Below are 21,703 nucleotides of genomic sequence, written 5' to 3'. Positions count from 1 at the left end.
AGAAATTGAGAATACAGCGGATGGTGCAACAACACCATGACTGGGGATCTGAGAAACTGCATACTAAGCTCAAAAGGTTTAAAACTCACACAATGACAAAATAACAAATACCTCGATCAATACATGCATGACTTAACAGAGTAATTACCACAATAAAGAGAAATCAACAAACATTTTTATCTTGACTCTATCAGCTATTAGCTCTTTTTTAAGCTTTTCCGACATACCAGATTTAAGGTTCACTATCACTTGAAGTCTTGAACCAACCACATTTGCGCAGACGATGATTTTATCGAATAGATTGCCAAAGAGTACAACAAGTACTTAGTGATGTGGTAAATTCCAACATAACACAACTACTCTGAAAAATTCAAAAACGTTTATTAAGAGGCAAACCTAGTGATTGCCACTCCCTACAATGAACTGCACAAGTAATCAATCTCTCTCTCTCTCTCCTAAGTTCCGTCCCCACCACCTTTCTCTCTTTACTTGAGTCAATGAAAGCCAAAATAATGAATAGTCGTGACAACAGACTTTTCTGATTCCAAACTTAGAACTCCACGATTACATTTTCTCGAAAACATCAATACTGTCACAAAGAGCATTTGCGCCTTCCTATTTAAACACTGCCAACTTAGAAGGAACACCAACGTATACAAACATACACACATACAAACACACAAGCTCACTCCTAACACAAACAATCACACTACAGTACGTGTTCGAGTGCCAAACAATGGAAACCGGAGTTGCAGGAGAGCTACTTCAATGTGTCTACAGTGGAAGCATATCGATATTTGATATGGAGATGGAACAAAGAGTTTACGTCAAACTCGTTAAATGCCCCATTCCCAACCCCTCAGCCAAGCTGCATCAGCCACATTATTTGGTTCAGCTGGTACAAGAGAAAGGATCAAAATCCAAGATGAGTTTAACTCGGTTTCAGCTCAGCTGAGTGACTCATTAGTCAAGTTTCACCCAGGCCCGAATTAGCGAGCAATAAACTCAGTCAAGTCGTTACCTAACATTCACTGCAGTAGCATTGTTCTTGTCAAATGGAAGATCAGTATTATATTACTAAACTGGTCGTAGTTTAACAAAGAGTTTTTTTCTGTTTTTTTTTGCTCAAGTGAGAAAATAATGTTACTTATTCATGGGAGCTAAATGACAAATTGTATAAAATAAAGAAAAGGTTTCATATAATAAGGTTTCATATAACAAGTTGTTCTTTCCCTTCATGAACTCGTTCAAGTGTTGAAGGATACGAGATCTTTTCTTTCACATTAATGGTGATGCTGAAAAACTTTTCAATGGGCAACCTTTAACAAGGCCTAACCACTCATCATACATTGGCAGAAAGACTTGAGTGATTCTTGAACTCTGTGTTATGTAAACTTCTGGGGACGGATAGCGATTACTGACCCATCCTAAGGCACCCAAGACTTTAAACTAGAACCTGATGTCAACTATTCATGTGATCCTCAGTGTAACCTGGGCTTTAAACATACCAAAAACCCCTACTTGATTCCAAGCAAAACACCAGAGGCTGCAATTCATGTGAGAGAGCTGAACTTCACATTCAGACAAGCTGATCGTATTGTGCTTTTTGGCAATGGAAGATCAGACAAATGAAGGAGAATCTCGTCTAACTGTAAGCAATTGCAGAAGGTGAAAAAATTCGTTTCTTTTTGCATCTAAATCTCTAAACACTTTCTCTTCCTTCTAATGAGTTATGCTCCGCATTTTCCTCCAAATTTATTCAGAACTAAGATCTGCAAATGAATTTTTATTTTTATTTTTCTTTTATATCTTTCTTTACTCAACAAGGACTTGGCAGCCAACCAATTTCGATGAGTAGAGTGGCTTAATTGTGGTCGTGAAGGAATCACAAGTAATACATTGGGCACTCCTGTCAAAAGAACTCAGCTTAAGACGAACTGAAAACAAGTACATATTCTTTCCAATAGCTTAATGATCTCTACACTTATTAAGACCCTTTCTGAGGCAGGGCCACCCAAGACCTGGATACTCTAATAGAAGACCGTCAGTTCCCCAATCAGTCCTATATTTTATTTGTGAGTAATAACAAGCTAACGATAATCTTATTCTAATACCCTGAACAAGATTTTTACCCGATTAGCTAGTGCCTTATCAAAATAAAGAAAAGGAAAAAAAAAAAAGGTGAAAGTTAGCTTGTGCATGACTGTAAAAGCTAAAGTGATGTAAGGAACAACTGTATTTTCTATTCATCTTCCTGGCAGAAATAGTTGCGAGTTTGATTGCTCAAAAAATGATTTCCAGAAATAAATCGAACAAATGAGAATGCAATCTATTTATTATCCCACCTAAAAAAGAAAAGAAAAATCTGAACCAGGATTTTCCCAGGAACTATAAAAAGTTGAAAACCATAAAGGTTACTGTTGGGAAAATGGTGCAGAGGTGTCTTGACGAGTTTTCTCTTTTTCTTAATTTATTTTATTTGTCCATGAGGAGTTAAACTGGGCTAGATGGAAAGGGAAAACACATCGATGCAGCCTGACCTTTTCATCCAAAAAGTAGAATGCATTATAAGCTGAGAATCTGGTGCAGCTTTTCAACTCAGAATCTCCACATGTGGCAAAAAAGCGCAACTTGGCAAGTCCTGCTGCCCTGATGCAAATAATCCACACATAAAATGGAGAAACTACTATTAGTATGTGATTAAGTACAACTTTTATCATAAACAATTGGAATTTCATCCTAAACTCGTTCGACCTTGAATGCCGCAGTTAACATGCTATCTATGGCATAAAAATAAGAAATCTAAGTTCAACAAAGAAACATATGAGTGTCCTCTCACTAAGTTTTCTTATGAGATAGAGGAAAATGATCTACAAATTATATGAAGAAGGCCCTGCTAGTACACTAGTGAATCCCACATGGGAAAACAACGAGGAAAAACAAAAAACCACGGAAGAAAAAAGAAAAAGGACCTAGAGAGTCAAATACTTACAAGTTCTCATTATTTACAAATTTCATAACCATCATGTTCGAAGGATAGAGACTACAGAATTAAGTTTCAGTTGTATGGTTGAGAGTGAGTCAAGAATGAGCTCAAAGGTTTAGCATAGATGATTAGGAAAAATTGTAGATAAAGAATTCTTCCTCCTCAACAATTACTGGGTGCTACTATAGAACTCAAATGATCTCGAGGATGAGGGTATCCATTCTGTACATTCAATAGGACTTCGACACCCATTATGTGCATTCGATAGAACTTTGACATACACATTGCAGTCCTCTATAACCGGGTACAGAGATTGATCTCTGTACCACACACACACACATCTCGTATCTCGGCGCACACACACACACACATCTTGGAGCACACACACAGGTATCGAGGCACACACACACATCTCGGATTCGGATCAACGGCGAGATAACACGGTTACAGAGATGATCTCTGTACCTGGTTGTAGAGATCTCGAGTCCTTCTTTTATATTGTTCCGTGCACTGTTTTGGTTCATACAGGTATACTCATTTTTTATTCATACTCTGAGGAAGTAAGACACATTCAAAGTTGGTAGGTCGTCAAGGCCAATTGAAAATGAGGTTGAGCGGTTAGGTCATCTTACCTCAGACTCACTTAGAAGCTCAATTTGGTGCCCTCTTCCAAATGCATTCACCACATTAGTTGATTCCTACAAAAATAATGATCAAAAGCCGAGGTGAGTCCAACTTCGTTCAGCCAAGTAGAGTACATTAGTTGAGTCGCCACTCAGCCGGACTTTTGAGAGGAAAAAGTTCCAGAAAACTCAGTTATTCCCTGTCCAACATTAACTGCACTAGCTTTGTTCTTGTCAAATGGTAACTCGATATAATATCAGTAAAATGATTGTTCTAACAATTTTCTGTTTTTCCGAGTTAATTAGGTTAAATGCATTATACTAAATCCAACTTAAAATTATGGTATATATGGGAGCAAAATCACAGAACCACAGAATAAGGGAGTTTTATAGAAATCAGCCCATGGAAAGAAATCCAGAAAATGGTCACAGGCAAGATCAAGAGGAAAAGACAATAGATAGTCAATGGTAAGAAAAAGTATATTTTATCGTGCTGATGATTTCAAGGTAGGCTTCTGCTTCTTAGCATGGCGTAAGCAATCTTGGCTAGAGTGTTGTTCTATTCGTTCATGAAAGATAAAATCTGTTCTTTCTCGTTGATATTCATGCTGAACTTCTTCATGGATGATGTATTCAACCAAGCGCTTAGCCACGCATATATTGGCAGATAGTCTTGTCCGGAACGAGCGAAGCCAGTGAACTTGTATTGGAGAGGGATATCGTGTGTCTCCAATAGTCCATCTGACTTCAAAATTTTCCTTCTCTTCGTTATCTTCCCTTCTCTTAATCTAATTCTCTCCTGATTCTTTAACAGTCCTTCTTTCTCCTATCCCCACAGATTCATTTTCTTCTACTTCCTCTCCATCTGAAATTCAGGCGATATTCGCTCGTTCCGTCATCGTTCCACAGTATACTAGTGTTATTTAAGAACTGTAGTTCCAATAAGGTGTACTTTGTTGAGCATTAACCATGAGGTAAGGCTGTTTAATATGGAGCAGTGAGGGACTGTTCTGTATCATGGACGTGAGGCCTAAGCATCTGTCGATGGATCACAAGAACCTACCAACATCTTGAGGTTGTTATCTCAGTAGGTGCCCAAGATTGTAAGGTGGCAATGTGATGTCAAGACTTTTCTTATGAGCTCCGCTTTACTCTGGGTTCCCACATCATATGGCCGCTGCTGGGTTCAATGTAAAAGACTGGAGGCAGCCACATATGTTAGTGAGCTGCACTTGGCAGTCTTTCAAGATTAGTGCGTTCTTAAAAAAGGTAGGTATTCTGTTGTTTAATTTGTAATCATTGCACAAGCTGCAACAGTTGAGTAATTTTTTATCCCAAGCTCTTCCTCTTCTAATGGGTATTTACATGCATAATCTACAAAAAGTGTTTCTTTTCTTTTTCTTGATACAATATAATATGAGGGACTCCTGACAACAAATTCTCGTCAACAAAAGAGTGGCTTTCATGAAGGATCATAAAATTTCATTTTCGCCTTATAAGAAAAGGAATCATATATCCTTCATGAAACCCCTTGCTGCTCTCTCTCTCTCTCTCTCCTACTTCCAAAGTGAAATATGTTACATGTTACTGGTGACTTTGTGAGAGCTAAAAAACTGTAAATAATAAGATAGATTTTGATTCAACGGAGTATGGAATGAATTAAGAAAATGTTTGCAAGTAAGATTGTGAGGAAAAGACACTAGATAGTAAAGTATGAGTACAAGTGCATATTTTCATAGATCTTTCAGGTAATGAACTCAGTTTAAAGGTTTGAGAGATGCAAGGACTGTTCCTATGAAACTTCTTCAAGGATGACCTGTGTAGCAAGGCTCAGCCCTTCATATATTGGCACATAGGCTTGTGTTATTTGAGAACAGGCTTCAATCCAATAAGGTGTACTTCATAGAGCATTTGTCCATGCGGTGAAGTAGTCTACTAAAGAAACTCAGAGGGCATCCCCTAATTCTTGGAAGTGAGGCCTAAACATAACGGATCTCAAGGTTACCTCACCCTGAATCAAAAGAAAGAGTAAACAGTGCTTTCTCACCTGAGAATTTGGTGCCGGAGTCAAAACCTCCTTAGGAAAAAAAGCAAACTCGGCAAGTCCTGAGGCCCTAATCAAGTAGCATTTATGTAAATATGGGAGAAAACTATGAGTTTAAAATAAATTACTACAAAAAGGACAATCCATGAGAACGTAAATAGTTGCATATCAGCCATTGTAAAATATCAACTCTCAGTGTCACAGCCCGAATTTCTAAACAATAACAAAGTGAATATTTGAGATAAAGAAAATCTCAAACATCACTAGGTTCACTTGTTTAAAAACCCAGACTATGACAGGAGATACTACACATACAAAACCCTAACAGCCATGTCATAAAAGAATCAACTTAAATAACAAAAAATTCCCAACAATTATCCGCAATTTCTTTATTAAGATAACATCCTTCCAAATAAAACATCAAACAAACTCTCCAAATAAATTCCTCACTACCATGTTCTCATGCCATGAAAAAGATAAACTACGTTATTACATTCTTCCAATAAAGAATCGGACCTAAAAAGAAAAACTAACGGATGCTCCGGTGCACGCGGATCCCAATCCACACGCCAGCGGTTCCACCGCCTTCCACCTATGTTCCCAATAACACACCCACGTTGCCAAAACAAAGCAAACATGAGTCGACAAAATGGAATTTCTTTGGTATGAGATGAGACTAACTACATATAAACATTTTCGGACTTTACTTATCCAACTAACACTTTAAATCTATCATCACCTAATCATTTCGACTTTGAAAGGCGGTAGTTCCATTCATCTCAACCGGCATAGTTTCTTCCCAAGCAAAACTTCTATTTTATTAACTTCCATTTTTATTAACTCATTCAAATAACTCTTTTTAATATCTAAATAATTGCATTACACTTACCGATATCCGCTGCTGTATAAGGGTAGGACCGCGTCCCTGCACAAAATATTATTAAGTCCTACCCTCCTGCAAAAGAAAGTTAGAACTTGTATATAACCTATGTAGATATCCTATATGTATTCAAAAGTAAGCCCAAACACACTCTCATAATCAAATCAATTTCTCTTATCAATTAATCAATTACTTTTCTTATACACCCACCCTTTAGTACCTACTCCACGATTTGCACTCCACACATTTGCCAAATCACACATTCTGTGCCTCTCTCCCCGAATACCACAATATCATAGCCATCTCTCGGGCTTTTCATACACATATTTAGCGGCGACCTTTTGGGCACAAAAACTTCGGTCATTCATGGCACATTCAATGAATACCTTGGGTCATTCCCGCCACATTCAAAGGAATACCTATCATATCACTAACGGGCCATTCATGGCACATTCGATGAATGCCCGGGTCATTCCGCCACATTCAAAGAATACCCAATCCTACATTCCCAGACACTCAAGGAATACAACTAACCCGCAAGAGCATTTAATACCTTAGTTCCTCTTTTTAAAGGTCCATCCGCAATCTGGTCATTCATGGCACATTCAATGAATACCCTTATATAACACTAACGGGCCATTTATGGCACATTCAATAAATGCCCACCTAACATATGACTTCATCAGTCATAAATTCAATTCTAAAACTTGAGGCGTGGAGAATTCTAAAAGGGTGCGGTAAGTTTTGTTTACGCATTATTGTACTTTATTGCATAGATTATTTCAGAGAACGTAGGAATATCTTGATTCAATTATTTTTTGTTTACGCGTTATTAATTTCATGAATGTATAAATGTCATAACGTTGTGTATCGCAAAAGACTGAAAAATCACAAAGCAGTAAATACACGTACACAAGTATATTTATAAAGGTCCTAGCCTAAGGTCAAACACGTTAATAGTCATAGACTTATCCTATTAGACCAAATCATAATTTTAGGAAAAAGTCAAATTTTCGGGTCAACTGATCAAAGTCAACCCTGGTCAAAGTCAAAGTCCACTCTGGTCAACAGTCAAAATCAGAGTCCACTCTGGTCAACAGTCAAAGTCAGAGTCCACAAACTCTTTTAACCCAAAGTCTAAGGCCCAAAAATAAAAATCCAAAAGTAAAAAGATATTAGCCCACACGATTTTGGCCCAAGCCCAAATTCGTTTTTGCTACTGTTCATCTCCTTCCCTCATTCAACTTCCAGCCACCACCGACCACCACAACAGCCACCACCGGCCATCCATGACAAAAAAGAACCCAGCGGTTTTCATCCTCGCAAAAACCCCTACACACCTATCCTAACAATTCATGATTCTTTATAATTGTAAAAAATCACATCCCACGCCATTAACAACCTTTGGAGCTTTCGGCTCCTCTCCAAAGACCCAATCCACCTAACATATTCACCTCAACCCAACAACCATGTCTCAACAAAATCCAAACAACAACAACATTCAAACAACACATTACAAATCCGGGACGGTTTGGGGTCTTGGTCGAACGCCATTAATGGCTGTTTCAAGGCTTCCCCTCACCCAATCAACCCAAACACCAATTCGATACCCAACTCTTCATTACCACAACCAAACATCATCAATAACATTCAAATTTAACACTTCAACATTTCCACAAATCAAAAAAATGAAATATACTTCAACCACAAAACAGGAAGGACGGTTTGGTGCTTTGGTGCTGATGGCGACGCCATTACCCACCGATGTCCAGACTTCGACAGTTTAAATGCCAAAAATTCGTCCTAGTTATTTACTGCAGTGTTTCCAAATGGTATCTAACATAGTCGACACCATTAACAGAATCGGCACCCTTTAACAGAGTTTACCAGATAAAAAAAAAACCAACATTACTGTAGCAGAAACAAATATTTAAAAAGATCGTCAGACTACTCACCGTTTAAAACCGAACAGCTTCCCGAGAGCGAAACCCCGAAAACCCAACGTCTACTGTCGCGCGAAACTGGACGATCTTTCTTGTTCAAACCCCCTTTTTTTTTCTCTCAGTAAAACTCTTTTTTTTTTTCTAAAACTCCCGTTTTGTTTTTCCCTAAAAACTCTGCGTGAGAAACCCCTATTTTCTGGTTTTTAAAACCTCCCCGAAAACAAGGGTTTTAAACCTATCTACTTACTTACGGGCTTTTATCCAAAAACTACTGGATATCTTATCTCTGTTATTTATTTACATTATTATTATTATTATTATTAATATTAATATTATTATAGGAAAAACAAATAAAAGCCGGGGTGTTATACTCAGTAACAATTAGACGCTCAGAGAATGATATACTCACAAAATAAAATACTACATATAAGCTGACAATATTGCAAACTAACAGAATTAGAAATTATGATCAACTTGCTGCACACATGATCTAATGGACTGGCTATCACAATGGCTGCAACACATCAAACCAGATATCACCCTCAGAAGAACACCAACAAAGAATTTGACTTCACAGTCATATCCTTCGTAGTGAGATGTTACATTCAAAAACGTTTTGATAGTGTGATCAACAGTTAAAAAAATGTAGAATTTGACCACCAATGGCAGTCAAGGACTATCTTGCAGAACTAGTCTGTGTCAGATTGGACTCCCTCTCTAACAGTCAATGTCTGAATTGATTTCCTTTATCGGTTGGAATATCAGAAAAATCAAGAGAAATGATGTCAAACATCACAACCATGTAGGCCCATACAGAATAGAAGAACAACTATTATAAAGCAAATAAACCAGCTGGTCGTGCGTAAGTATCCAATAGGGAAAAAAGTTACACCTTAGTTTCATATTCTGTTCAGCATTTTTCATGCTCCAAATCATAGGAAATGATTCACCTTCCAGTTCAAAAGAAAGTATAAGATGATTTATGTCATGCGCCTTCATATAACTAATTGATATACTGAACAATAAATGTATTCAAATATAAGTACTATTACTACAGAGTACAGAATACAGTCTTCGTACCCCATACTTGGGGAAGTAAATCCTGCGCCATTGTGCTATAGTCTCACCACTCTTTAAGCGGACAGCATCTCCAGGGTTAACAATGCAAAATCCTGAGCGCTTTAAGAAACTCTAGTATGTAACGTACTGCTACATTTGAGTTAAAGTACATACTATTATCTCCTATTATTTAAAGAATATATCTGTTTAGAAAGCTCATAAAGTCTGCAGTCACCAAGATTTACCTCGCAAAATTTAGAGACAGACATTTGCAAGCCATGGCATAAACAAACAACTCCCAATAGTCCTATGTTGTTGAGTAAAAGCTCCCCATCTTTGACAAATTAAATTAATCAGGAAATGCTTATAAGTGTATATGAATAAAAAAATCCTCGAAGTACAACAAAATGAGAATGCACACACTCACTAGTTGCCAAGCCAAAAACAAGCACACCTCTTTGTGAAAGTGGAAGCTTGATCTGAAGCAGCAGATATTGTGCATATCGGTTCATTCGAAGAAGCCTGAATATTCTGCCCAACTGCTGGACTCGAACTAGATAGCCACCCTTGCACAGGATGTAACAAATCTGTTCCTATTTCATTGCCTCGAACTATAGAATGGAGACCTGTCTGGTCGGTTTCTGAACTACGAATTAGATTTGCCATTTGATAACTACCTTGCAAACCAGGGGAACAACTAAAAGTGGTGGTTGACGTTGCCCGTGATGGAACACCAAGATAATGGTCTGATCCAGTTCAACTATTGTGGTTTTCTATTTACGACACATACATCTATGATTTAATATATTAAACTCACATCGACAGAATTAAAAGCATGGAGAATCAAGTAACATACACGATACACAGAATCAATTAACTTCATTAATCAATATATTCCACAATAAGGAAAAAGTACCCATATATTGATTGCAAAGTAACTAGCACAAATTAAAAAAGCATGACTATAGTATAGAAATAAAAGAGATGAATACTGCATGAAAATACTCCCCATAAATGGTCCTTCCAAAACCGATCAATACAGATAAGTGCTGACACAAAAGTTTCTGTAAAAATCCCTTCAAACATAAACTCCACAGTTTCTATTTCTACTCCACAGCCTACTTTCTTTTTTAACCTAAAGTCTAATTTAAACATAATCTCAAGGACCGAGCCGCACCAGCAGCCCTCCGACAAGCAATAACACTTTCTGAAATTTTAGAAAATACACAAACAAACATAACAACAGTTACGATCCAAAACTTGGAGTTTTCACCGAACAGCTTGATGTCAACAAGATTCACATATTTCTAACATATTTTGTAGTCAACTCCACGCTCGTTACTGTGACAGAAAGTCATATTGCAAACAGAAAATTTGCATATACACTATGTTAGAAATAAGTCTCTTCCCCAAGTTGAGATTCTCATATCTCAACCCTTTCATCCTAATATCTGATGATGTCCCACCCCACAACAAACATTTTGCAATACAATGAGGAGATACAGTGTTCTTAAACTGTTCTATTTACTTCCACACGCTTCAACGCATCACATGAATGAGCATGTTCCGAAAGGTCTTAGCCATCAAAGCGACATGGAGAACTTGTAAAAGAGAGTGAACACTTTCGAGAAGTAGATTCCAGTGATTCTAAACATACATTATGTAACCTAATGCAGTAATACCAGAACTTTGTTCTTCTAAGTAAACTCCTTATCAACTTCTCAATGTAAGCAAATGGAATTTCTATGGTGGAATTTTATTTTTGGTTCTCCATTACAGAACAAGGACACCCATATCACATTGTCATGAAGCATTTTTCTCTTCAATGTGCATCCTGCATCCCATTATCCAGAGAAAGAATATTCCTTAAATAGAAGTCCTTTTTCAAGTAATTAACAGTGTAGACCTTTTTCCCTTTTTCCCTTGAAAGGTCTTCTATTCCTTTCTAAGCCACAGGCCCGACATGATTGCAAAAATCAAAATAAACCATAGTTATAGAAGTAAACAAGAACGAAGGCTAAAAGACGGCATTAAAATGGCCTATGACATCCCTAACTAGGTATCCCCGTAAAATTCTATTATTTTGCCAATGAGGGGAAGAAAAAAAAGTGACATGTCATCAACGTTGCGACATTGACCACTCGCAATTCCTCTGTCGCATAATTAAACAAGAACAGGGGATAGGACTAGTAAACGAGGCGAGCTACTAATGCTCAACTAGTCTTTGGCTCACTCTACCACATTCGTGTTGCAATACGAGAAAAGGCCCGAACAGATTTTGCAAATCATTAAAAATAAAAACAAATATGAGCTTGAAAACACTAAAGATCGACTAAGTCGGATCACACAGCATCACTACTACGTAAACTAACAGAGCTACTTGGACTCAGCCCAGAGCTCGAATCGTTTTTGGCTCTCTTGAGCTCGCTCAAGTTGCAAAATAAGTCGAGCTTGAGAATACAGAAGCTCATAAAAACATAGTGGTCGCCATGGCTACTACAAGTCCTTTGCTGCAAACGAGACTGATCAACTTACTTGAGCGGGTTTTTAATTTATATATTCACCAAATACACACATAAATTCGGTTCATTCTAATGGGTCGGTCATGATTCTAATGGGCCCTGGGTGTCTACAATGGGCCGGGGGGTGTTATAAAAGAAACGAGAGAAGAGAGAAGAGGGGGCGGGGGGGGGGGACTAGGCTAGTTTGAAATCATAAGAGCATCTCTAGGTGGTGACTGGTGGTAGAGTATCACCTGCATATCTGAGGCCGAATTTTAAAGTAAGTATCTGCAAAATTTGACCAATTTTAGGTGGAGGTAAATAACAGTCATAAATTTAGAATAGGGTCTACCTTGCGCGACATTGATACTATCACCCAAGGTTGGGAAAAAAAAAACAAACAAACAAACCCTACGCAACATTCCCTTTGTCGCACCAAATTAAAAAAAAAAAAACTCACGCCACATAGGCAATGGCGCACAACATTGTCACTGCCGCGCCGCATCCGCATCCGGATCCAAAATCATAAATTTGCATCTACGGATGCAGCTAGACAAGTGATACCTCCACATTTGCCTCCACCTAGAGATGGTTTTTCGCAAAATTCCGAATGGTGGAGGCAAATGTGATTTTGGATGTCGTAACGACCATAGTTACTATACCTACTTACAAACCATCTGATCGGATACGCCAATTCAACGATTTGGCTGAGTTTTTCAGAGACGAAAGAGCTCAAATCAAGTGCACGTAATATATGGAACAGACCTCTTAAAATCGTCTATATAAGTGACTGTGGGGAGCTTAAAGTGGCTAAGCCTTTGCTTTATTCTAGTCTGCCTTGATTGTTGCTTTTTGAGATCCAAGGGGCTAGTTTGAAATCAATAAGAGCATCTCTAGGTGGTGGTAGTATCACCTGCATGTTTGAGGCCGAAATTTGAGGTAAGTATCTGCAAAATTTGACCAACTCTAGGTGGAGGCAAATAATAGTCGCAAATTTGGAATAGGGTATACCTTGCGCGATATTGATATTGTCGCGCGATATTACCACTGTCGCCCCAAGTTGAAAAAAGTGGAAAAAAAAACCCACACGACATTCCCACTGTCGCGCCAAATTAAAAAAAATTAAAAAAAAAAAAACCCACGCGACATTGTCACTGCCGCGCCGCATCCACATCCACATCCGAAATCACAAATTTGTATCAACGGATGCGGCTAGACAAGTGATACCTCCACATTTGCCTCTACCTAGAGATTGTTTTTTGCAAAATTCCGAATGGTGGAGGCAAATATGCAAGTGATACCTCCACCTAGATATGCTATAATAATGGTAATAAAGACACGGATTTTGCATCTCATAAGAGCTCGAAGGAAGGAAATGATGGAGAGGCCGAGTTATAGACGAAAAGAAATTGAAGTTGGATTCTAGAACGATCCCAACATACTAATATGGATATTCACCTAGTCACACGTGAAAACTCCCATATGGAGGTTTTTAGTCATCTTCCTTTTGAAGCTTATTATGGTTTTAAGTGTGTATCTAATATTAGCAGCGGTTGCAATATCACTCCTACGACACCCCAAACCCATGTTTGTTATCAAAAATTTTTGGAATAAGTTTAGATCTACAGAAAAAATGGTTGATGGAAAGATTTTACTTAAGGATGGATTGGGCTGTCATGGTTTTTCGTTTGGTGTAGATTAGGTCATTAAAAACAAATTTTTTAGGATTAGAGAAGGAGCTCACTGCCCTGAAGGTAAACATCAGTGAAGCTACTACATGCTCTCCTCTTTCTATGTTCAATACCAACATGTTAATATTTTATCTATGATTTTGATAGAAGAAGTTGTATCCCCCTAATAAGTATTCATAATCAATATCTTACTAGATTTTAGACCTGGGCATACACTCGGAATCTTTTAAATATATTGCCTCTTAAAGTTGGAACACTCGATCAATGTTTTTATAAAAAAAAAACATATTAGGATAAGCCTATATTTCTTCATATTCTTTATAATCTTATACATAACTACAAGTGTTTAAACAAAACCCTTCAATTTTGGTTATAGAAACTGATAGGTGCCCAAGATTGTAAGATGACAATGTGTGTCAAGAGTGAGGATGATAAAAGTAAAATGTAATAGTCTACCTACGAAATGAACGATGAATTCACAACGTAAGTAAACTAACAACTAATCTTTTACACTCTATTATCAAAGCTTCTACTCTCGATGCGAATTGCACTAAGTGGAGTAAGAAGTTCGTTCCACTCCTAGTTCCCTAGCATGGATTGTTTTCTAAGTCTAAGAAATCGGTCTTAAGTCAATGAGAGCTTTTCTGAAGGGAATTAGACTACGATGCAACTACCAACCTAAATGCAACTAGTCGACTATCCGACAACTAAGGGAATGCTACGTTGATTCGATGTTAAGGAGTTAGAGGGGATTGATTCCACCTTAACTCAACTTAATCCACTAGCGGCGAAGTCGTAAGTAATCCGAATTGAATCGCTATGTGAACAATCGGTTCTTCCTAATCCCTAATTACACATAGCATTTCTACCAATTAATAATTAGCATGTGAACGATTAAACCCATTCTCATGGTGAACTAAACGTTTTAGAGTGGAAAGGAAATTACGACAATCTCCGATAATGGAATCAAGCTTTCATCAAGGCTTCTCAACCCCCTCTAATGGAGGTTTAGCCTTGAATCATTCCGCAATCATTTCCATTTAAATTAAATCTAAACATAATATAAAGCATTGAAATTTACTTAATTAAACAATAATGAAATCTAAATTAATGACTAAAATGAAATAAGAACAAGAATTGAAATTAGATCTAGAAATAGAAATGACAAAAATCGAAATTGATAAAAAATACTACTTTATTGATCTAATCAAATGAAGAACAAGATTCAAAGGTTTAATCTAATACAATGAATTGAAACTAATTAAACTAAGTTCTAAAACTAATTAATGGAGGCTAACTAATCTAGGTCTAACTATCTACCTAACCTAACTGCCATTAACAAAGAGCTAAGCTTTTGTTTTTATACATTCAGATCCAAAAATCGTGCATGGGCTTGGAGCCATGTTTTGGGCCAGAGAATTAGGCCCAAAACCCAATTCTTTCAGTCCAAAAAGGCCTCTTCAGCTGCAGTTGGCTTCCACAGACTTTTCGTCCACTTCTGCTCCTCTGATTGGGTCAAGGCTTGGACCATTGCGAAGCTCTTTCCGAGCCGGTCGTTTTGACATAAGGTAGGCCTCAATCCGAGGTCTGAGTCCAAAGATATGGCATTGGAAGTTCTCACGACTTTTTTGCTCCTTTTATCTCGCTAAAATGGCACATTTTCAAGACATAATGGACTTTGAAGCCCGAAATGCATAAAAACACATAATCAGTCTTAACTCTTACTTATTATTCACATAATTGGTCTAATAAAGTATGATTATTAAGGGGTTAAAACTACAGTTTTGGGCTCTTATCAAACCACCCCAAACAACATTTTGCTTGTCCTCAAGCAAAGATGAGAAATTAGAATAAGTGACCAAAATGGAGTTCTAACTACTCGTTTTATTTGAGTGCGATTGCATTGACCATATGCAACAAGGCCTTAAACCACTAGGAATTCCCTAGTGGACGAAGTTATAGCCTCGTGAGAGTTTTCCAATTGAAGGTACTCACAAACTTCATCTATACTACAACGACTAAGAAAATAAAACTATTGTTTCCTTATTCATGCTCAACTATCTATACATCTCTCTAGTAATTGAATAAGAATAACCAAGTCGAGAAAACCTAAGCTAATATATGCATAATAATCTATCATCTACAATAAACATATACACAATGAGTAGTACTATAAAATGTTTAGCGAGGTTTGTTTTCGAGAACTTCGGAATAAGCGCCCTTAAGTAGGTTCTCACAATAATAGTCAAGAAACAACACTCTCGATTTTTCCACTCCTCAAGTTTAAGCTACTCCAAGGTGTACAATTGGGCACACTTTACCTTACAATCTTCAATGACACACAGAGGAAGTTCTGAGTCGATCAAACACATCCGCCACTTACTATCACACTAACCTATTCCTAATTGAGCTAGAGGTCTTTATTAGGTGTTACTGAGGGGATTAGGAGATGGTTTAAGAAGGAAGGAAATGGATATTCAAAAGGACAAGTCCGAGATAATAGAGTCTTCATATTATGTAACTAGAGAAAACCTTGTTATTTACTTTTGCTTCTACACTTTGTTTCCATCCTTAGCCATATTTTTTTTTTCTTTTCTTTGGCTTTTGACTCCCTTTTATTCTATTTTTGGAGTTTTTATTTTATTCTTATTTTTATTTTTCTTTTCTTTGGATGGAAACTTATTTTCTTTATTTTCTGAAGCACTAACTAATTTTTGTTTACACAGGTTTTTCTCTTCTTCTTTCTTCATCATTCTATTCTCAGACTTATTCTAAATTGGGTAGGTTGATTTATTTATTTATTTATTTATTTTTTTTTGTTTTTGTAACAGGGTAAAGGAATTGTGGTTTATGGAAGGGCTAATGAAAGGCTCAGTGGGGCGACTAGCGGAAAATAATTCATAGGTTTGAATTTCTGGCTATATCGATCCAAAGAGGGCCTAAATTCTCGCTTTAGGATATGGTTTAGTGATCAAGCAAGTGGACGTGTGATTTCTATCCGATTTTACTTCTCCCTTGTGTCATTTCTCAAATGTTTCACTCATATAAGGCTTTAGGCTATATTCTCACAGGATTTGTAGAATAAAGTACTCTAGCCTAGATTTCAAAACTTATCGCTAACAATCATAGATACTCATGTAATATATTTATAGATAGATGTAAAGATTATTACCTATATATTAACCTAAGTTTCTAACAATTATTCTCGACGCTAACACTCACATTGGAGACTTCTAGATTGTTAAGAGCATGGAGAAAGAAACAATACTAATATTCCTAAGTGTATAGCATAACTTATTTATTTATATTTTTAAATTTTGAAATTTTAACTAGAAAACAAATGCATATTATACATATTTATATCCTAGCAGATGTCTTAATTACACGCGTTTCTATGCCCCCAAACAAGAAGCATGCTTTGTCCTCAAAGCATTTAAATAAAAGAGGGTAGGAAAAATACCATTCAAGTTGCGTGAAATTCGTGAAACATCCGCAAAACAAGGTTAGAACGCACTAATATAGGAAATAAAACGGACGCTAACTCTATAATGAAGTTCTACCCATTATGGGGTTAACAGAATTAAATTGCTTGGGACATAAGCGCACACCAACGTAAACTAAAACTTACCTCCACTTCGCCGTTATTCGTCATATTCGTCATCCTCTACTTCTATAAAGAAGTGAGCTCCTTCTTCGGCCCCGCCATGCTATGATAATTTGCCGGGCTTCACGCCATTTATCATCTATGGTTGCTAACCTATTAAGTGCCACTTGGTCCGATGGGGTGTAGGGTGCAACCTGGTGAGGTTGTATCCGCCACCCTTTGCCAAGTTTTTGCGACCTGAAAGATCGAATAAGACTATTGGTGGGTCGCGACCGCGGTCTACCCTAATCCAATCCGTGAAACGCGTACAAAAACAGGAAAGAAACATAGCATAATACGTGAAATTAGAACAGCATAAGAAGGTACTTATGCCTCATGGTATAGGCTCGTGCTAAACTAGACATCAAAGTTCCGGGAAGGTCATGAACCAAGGCCCCGTGGCTAAAGCAAGGAAAACGCTGCAAGTGGCGCCATTCACGGAAGAAAAACGCCATTCCCCTAAAATGTTTAGCATAATCCAAAACATAACAGCCTCCTATGTTCATGGACAGCTACCAAGCGGCAACGTTATAGTCCCTTTGGTCCTCAATACTGAAAAATGCCCCATAAGCCTCGTGGCAAAAACTCATAAGTGTAGACATGCATATTATCGAATCTAATAGCACCATGGGTCTTGTATCTCGGCCGGCATAGCAAGTCCAAGAACAAATGCTAGCAAGAACACGGTAATTTCCATTGGTTCATCGTCAATGTTGATGGAGAACACTTGTTCTCCGTCCGGTCTCTCAAAGAAAATGCAGTTATTATAAAAATAAGATGCAAGTCTTTGGAGAATAAAGTTCACCCGGTCTTACCATAAGAGGTTCCCAACCAACGATGTGATCACCTCATGAAACCAAGCACCGTAAGTAGTGCTTTGGAACAAATCTTCAAAAGACTGTTCGGTATTATTATAGAGATGTCATCTCAAAACTACGCTCTGGAACAGCCTGCAAAACAACCGGTACTACGGCGAAAACTGGAAAATTCTGGTCCACGGAAGTCGTATTGTATTGATCAACTCAACTAGGCGAATGAAGCGCTCTTTGTATTTTGAATTCCGGTGTTTTCGCCATGAAGTCGCTGCTTTTGCCTTTGATGCTAGCGCCGCCCTGAGTAAAATTTTCGTCGGAAGCCGGTAGAGGCACCTCGAAGTTGCAGATTTGCAAAAATGGAGACGAAACGTGGGAATCGCGGGTGTGAAAGGTGCGTGATGGAGTTTAGGTGTAGTGTGAGTTGTGAGGATAGATTGTATCAAGTTTATATAGGTTTTAAGTTGCAAAAATGGGTCGGAAAGTTGCCAAAACTAATTACGGCAGTTTCCGGAGATCATAAAATTTCCAAACCCGAAAACGGAAACAACTCATTTTCTTGATTCTAATTCAAACCCAAGATCTTTTAGGTTGATTTTATGATTGAATGTACCTATTTAATCTAGATTTCATCCTACAATGATTCTCACTCATAGATATGCCTAAAACGGCATATATTTTCACCTTTACTCATAATAAAGTCTAACACTAGGGTTATATATAAAAATAAAGCTTGAATTGATAAAACCACCCCAAACAAGTTGGGAAGGTGGGATCAATATGAAACAACCACACATACTGAAAATAACCCTTATATTAAAATTTCATTCGAGTACCTTTCACTACAAAATTCAAAATCTTGAAAATAAAAGTTACATTACAATAAAAACAACAAAAATAAATAAAACAACAACCACTATCAATCCTCGGACTTCTAAACACCTCGCCATCGGTGGCGGAGGGCACACTCTCTAGTGGTGGCTCACGGGCTCGGAAGGTCCAACAGGCGAGCCGTCTTTCGTCGACGCGCTCATGCCTAAAGAGTTGTGTCCTCGGCGAGTCGTATGAGGTGGGAAGCGTGCAAGCATATCCACTCTAAACCGGGCATTTGGGCTTCCATCTCCCTCGCCGTTCCCATCTCTCATCCTCTCCGGGTGCGGATCTCGGTTGTGATGAATAGTCGCTCGCCGAGTCCGGAGTCTGTCTGACAGATAGTGTTTAGTGAACGATGCCCCTATGAGCACAGCCATGCGTTTCGCGATCGTAACCAAACACCTCGGAAGGCATCCGTGATCAAAGCAAAGGTCAAGTCTTCCTCATCCCGGAGGCATCCCGATGTCCCCGGCCTCCTCTTCATTCTCGGCTCCACCATCCTCTTCTTCTTTCTTTCTCTATCCTCAGCCCTCCTCCAAACTTGTTGGACACACTCCTATAGATACGGCGTGTTACGGTGCAGGGTAATGTAAATCCTATCGACGGAGTCTGCTTTCATCTTCAAGATGATCTTGGTGATTAACACGGGGAAGAGGTGCCAAAGACTTTCCGACCCCTAATCATGCTCAAGCCAAAACTCCAAGATACAGAAATCGTACTTACGCTCCTGGAGTACCCATAAGACGTGGAGGCGTGTCAGACCGATGTCACCGACTTTGTCCTTCCCTAGGACATTCGACCAATCCATCGGGTCAGAACATTTGGTTGGTCCGAGTGGATGCCCTCTGGCGAACATAATGGGAGTTTGTATCAGTAGCTCCCTATGATGATACCACGCCATCGGAGGCTCTACCCGTCAAACCTGGGGCTCCTGCAGAGTGGTAACCGGATGGATTCTAGGCGGAATGCCTAGAATCTCACCTAACAAATCGAAGAGTCAACTCCCTCCTCTTCTTTCCTTACCATCACAAAATCCTACTCCCCTCGATTCCCCGGTGTTGTAGAACCATTTCGGACCAAGTCTTCATGGTAGAAAGCTTCGGTCGAAAGTACCACAAACTACCCCAGTCTCTACTAGCCATTTCCTCACCGTAAAACGGGCGGTGGTGGGCGGTGAAAACTTGCTTCGGTGATAATTCGGCGTTGTTGTTGAGCCATCTAGTGTTTGGAATGGAGTGAGGGTTTAAATATGATGTGGTGGTGGTGGTGGTTTAAATTGACCGAATCGGAAAGCGTGGTGGTGGTGGAGTGGTGTGGCGCTAAAGCACCAAAATTTGTAAATTTCGGTGGTTTTAGTGATTTAAATCGGTGGGGTTGTGGTGGTTTGGTTTTAGAGAAGATTTGGGGTTAGGATTTGATTTTGAAGCGGGTTTATTGTATTTTCTTTTTAATTTTTATTTTGTTTAGGTTTGGAGCTTTGTTAATGGCGGAATGGAAGATGAAAACGATGAACTGCTCGCGGAGAAGGTAAAGCGCTGAAGCGCCACCGGGCCGCGGGTTGGTCAGCTGGTTGGGCCCAAGCCCAAAATCGAAATTTTTGATTTTTTTTTCGATTTTTTCGCGAACTTCAATTCAAAATTCCCGCTTCGTTACCGGTCCGATTTTTGCGAATGAGATATAGAAATGATCAGGAGAGAATTTCCTATCCAATGATCCATAAAACACTCTATTCCGACTTCAGGTGACATACGAGATAGTGAAAAACGCCTCGAAGTGCGTGCATGACGTAAGTTATGCGAACGAATGAACTCTAAATTAATAGATTATGTCAATCCGAATCGTAATACAATTAAACGGCCTAAGCAACTCTAATGGGACATAAAACATTTTAGTACGGAACATTTAACACCCCCCCCAAACATTTTTTTTACAACGGCTTAGAAAATTTGTTTTAGATGGGGTCTTTTAAAGTCGATTCGAGACTTCCTAGATTACTATGTTTATTTTTATTTTTTATTTTTTATTTATTTATTTATTTATTTATTTATTTATTTATTTTATTTTATTTTATTTTATTTTATTTATTTATTTATTTATTTATTTTTTTTTTTTATTATTTTTTTTTAGAAGGAAAAACAATAAGCAATAAAGACATAATTCACACCATAGAGAAACATGACTCAAAAAATCCGAGAAAAACATGCAAGAGTGGAAAACGTGAACTATGTGAACCGTGGACTTAGGATCCGTACTTCTGACCACACACTCCATAGGGAGGGCCGGTTACCTTAATGGTGCACTCACCAATATATTAAAGTGAAAAGGAAGTGCACCAAACACAGAAATTGAGTCGTTTATAGTCGGATACTCGAGACTTTATCTAAAATATATGTATGAACATGCAGGTTGATCATATATCAACAACCTAAATAGTTGTGGATCATTCCATAAATAAATATCACGGAAAAACATATCCAAACACAATCAAGCACCAAGATTTTTCTACGACGAGCCTAGTGGAATGAAAACGAAGTCGGATTACCCTATTATGTAACCTATCATGCACCTTCTTTTTAATTTTTGAATGAGTGGGTGTTCTAGTAAATAAGTGTGGAAAAGTGAATGGTTGTGGAGAATATGGTGGATAT

The 21,703-nt window shown here is 38.1% G+C and overlaps 1 long non-coding RNA gene across 1 annotated transcript in view; it reads right to left on the bottom strand.

Moving 5' to 3' along the window:
- The window catches only part of LOC147507968 (uncharacterized), a 54,477-nt gene extending 43,636 nt beyond the window's left edge, over positions 1 to 10,841 (bottom strand). Inside the window, exons 1-3 of the long non-coding RNA XR_015217845.1 lie at positions 9,990 to 10,841; positions 9,781 to 9,869; positions 9,557 to 9,655 (exon numbers count right to left, since the gene is read on the bottom strand). This is a non-coding gene — a long non-coding RNA (uncharacterized LOC147507968). The remainder of the gene's footprint in view (positions 1 to 9,556; positions 9,656 to 9,780; positions 9,870 to 9,989) is intronic.
- Between the last annotated feature and the right edge of the window lie 10,862 nt (positions 10,842 to 21,703).

This window comes from Coptis chinensis, chromosome 3, assembly GCF_015680905.1.
Source record: "Coptis chinensis isolate HL-2020 chromosome 3, ASM1568090v1, whole genome shotgun sequence".
In the NCBI taxonomy this organism is placed as follows: Eukaryota; Viridiplantae; Streptophyta; class Magnoliopsida; order Ranunculales; family Ranunculaceae; genus Coptis; species Coptis chinensis.
Note: the sequence above shows the minus strand (reverse complement) of the source record. Positions and strands in the feature narration are given on the sequence as shown.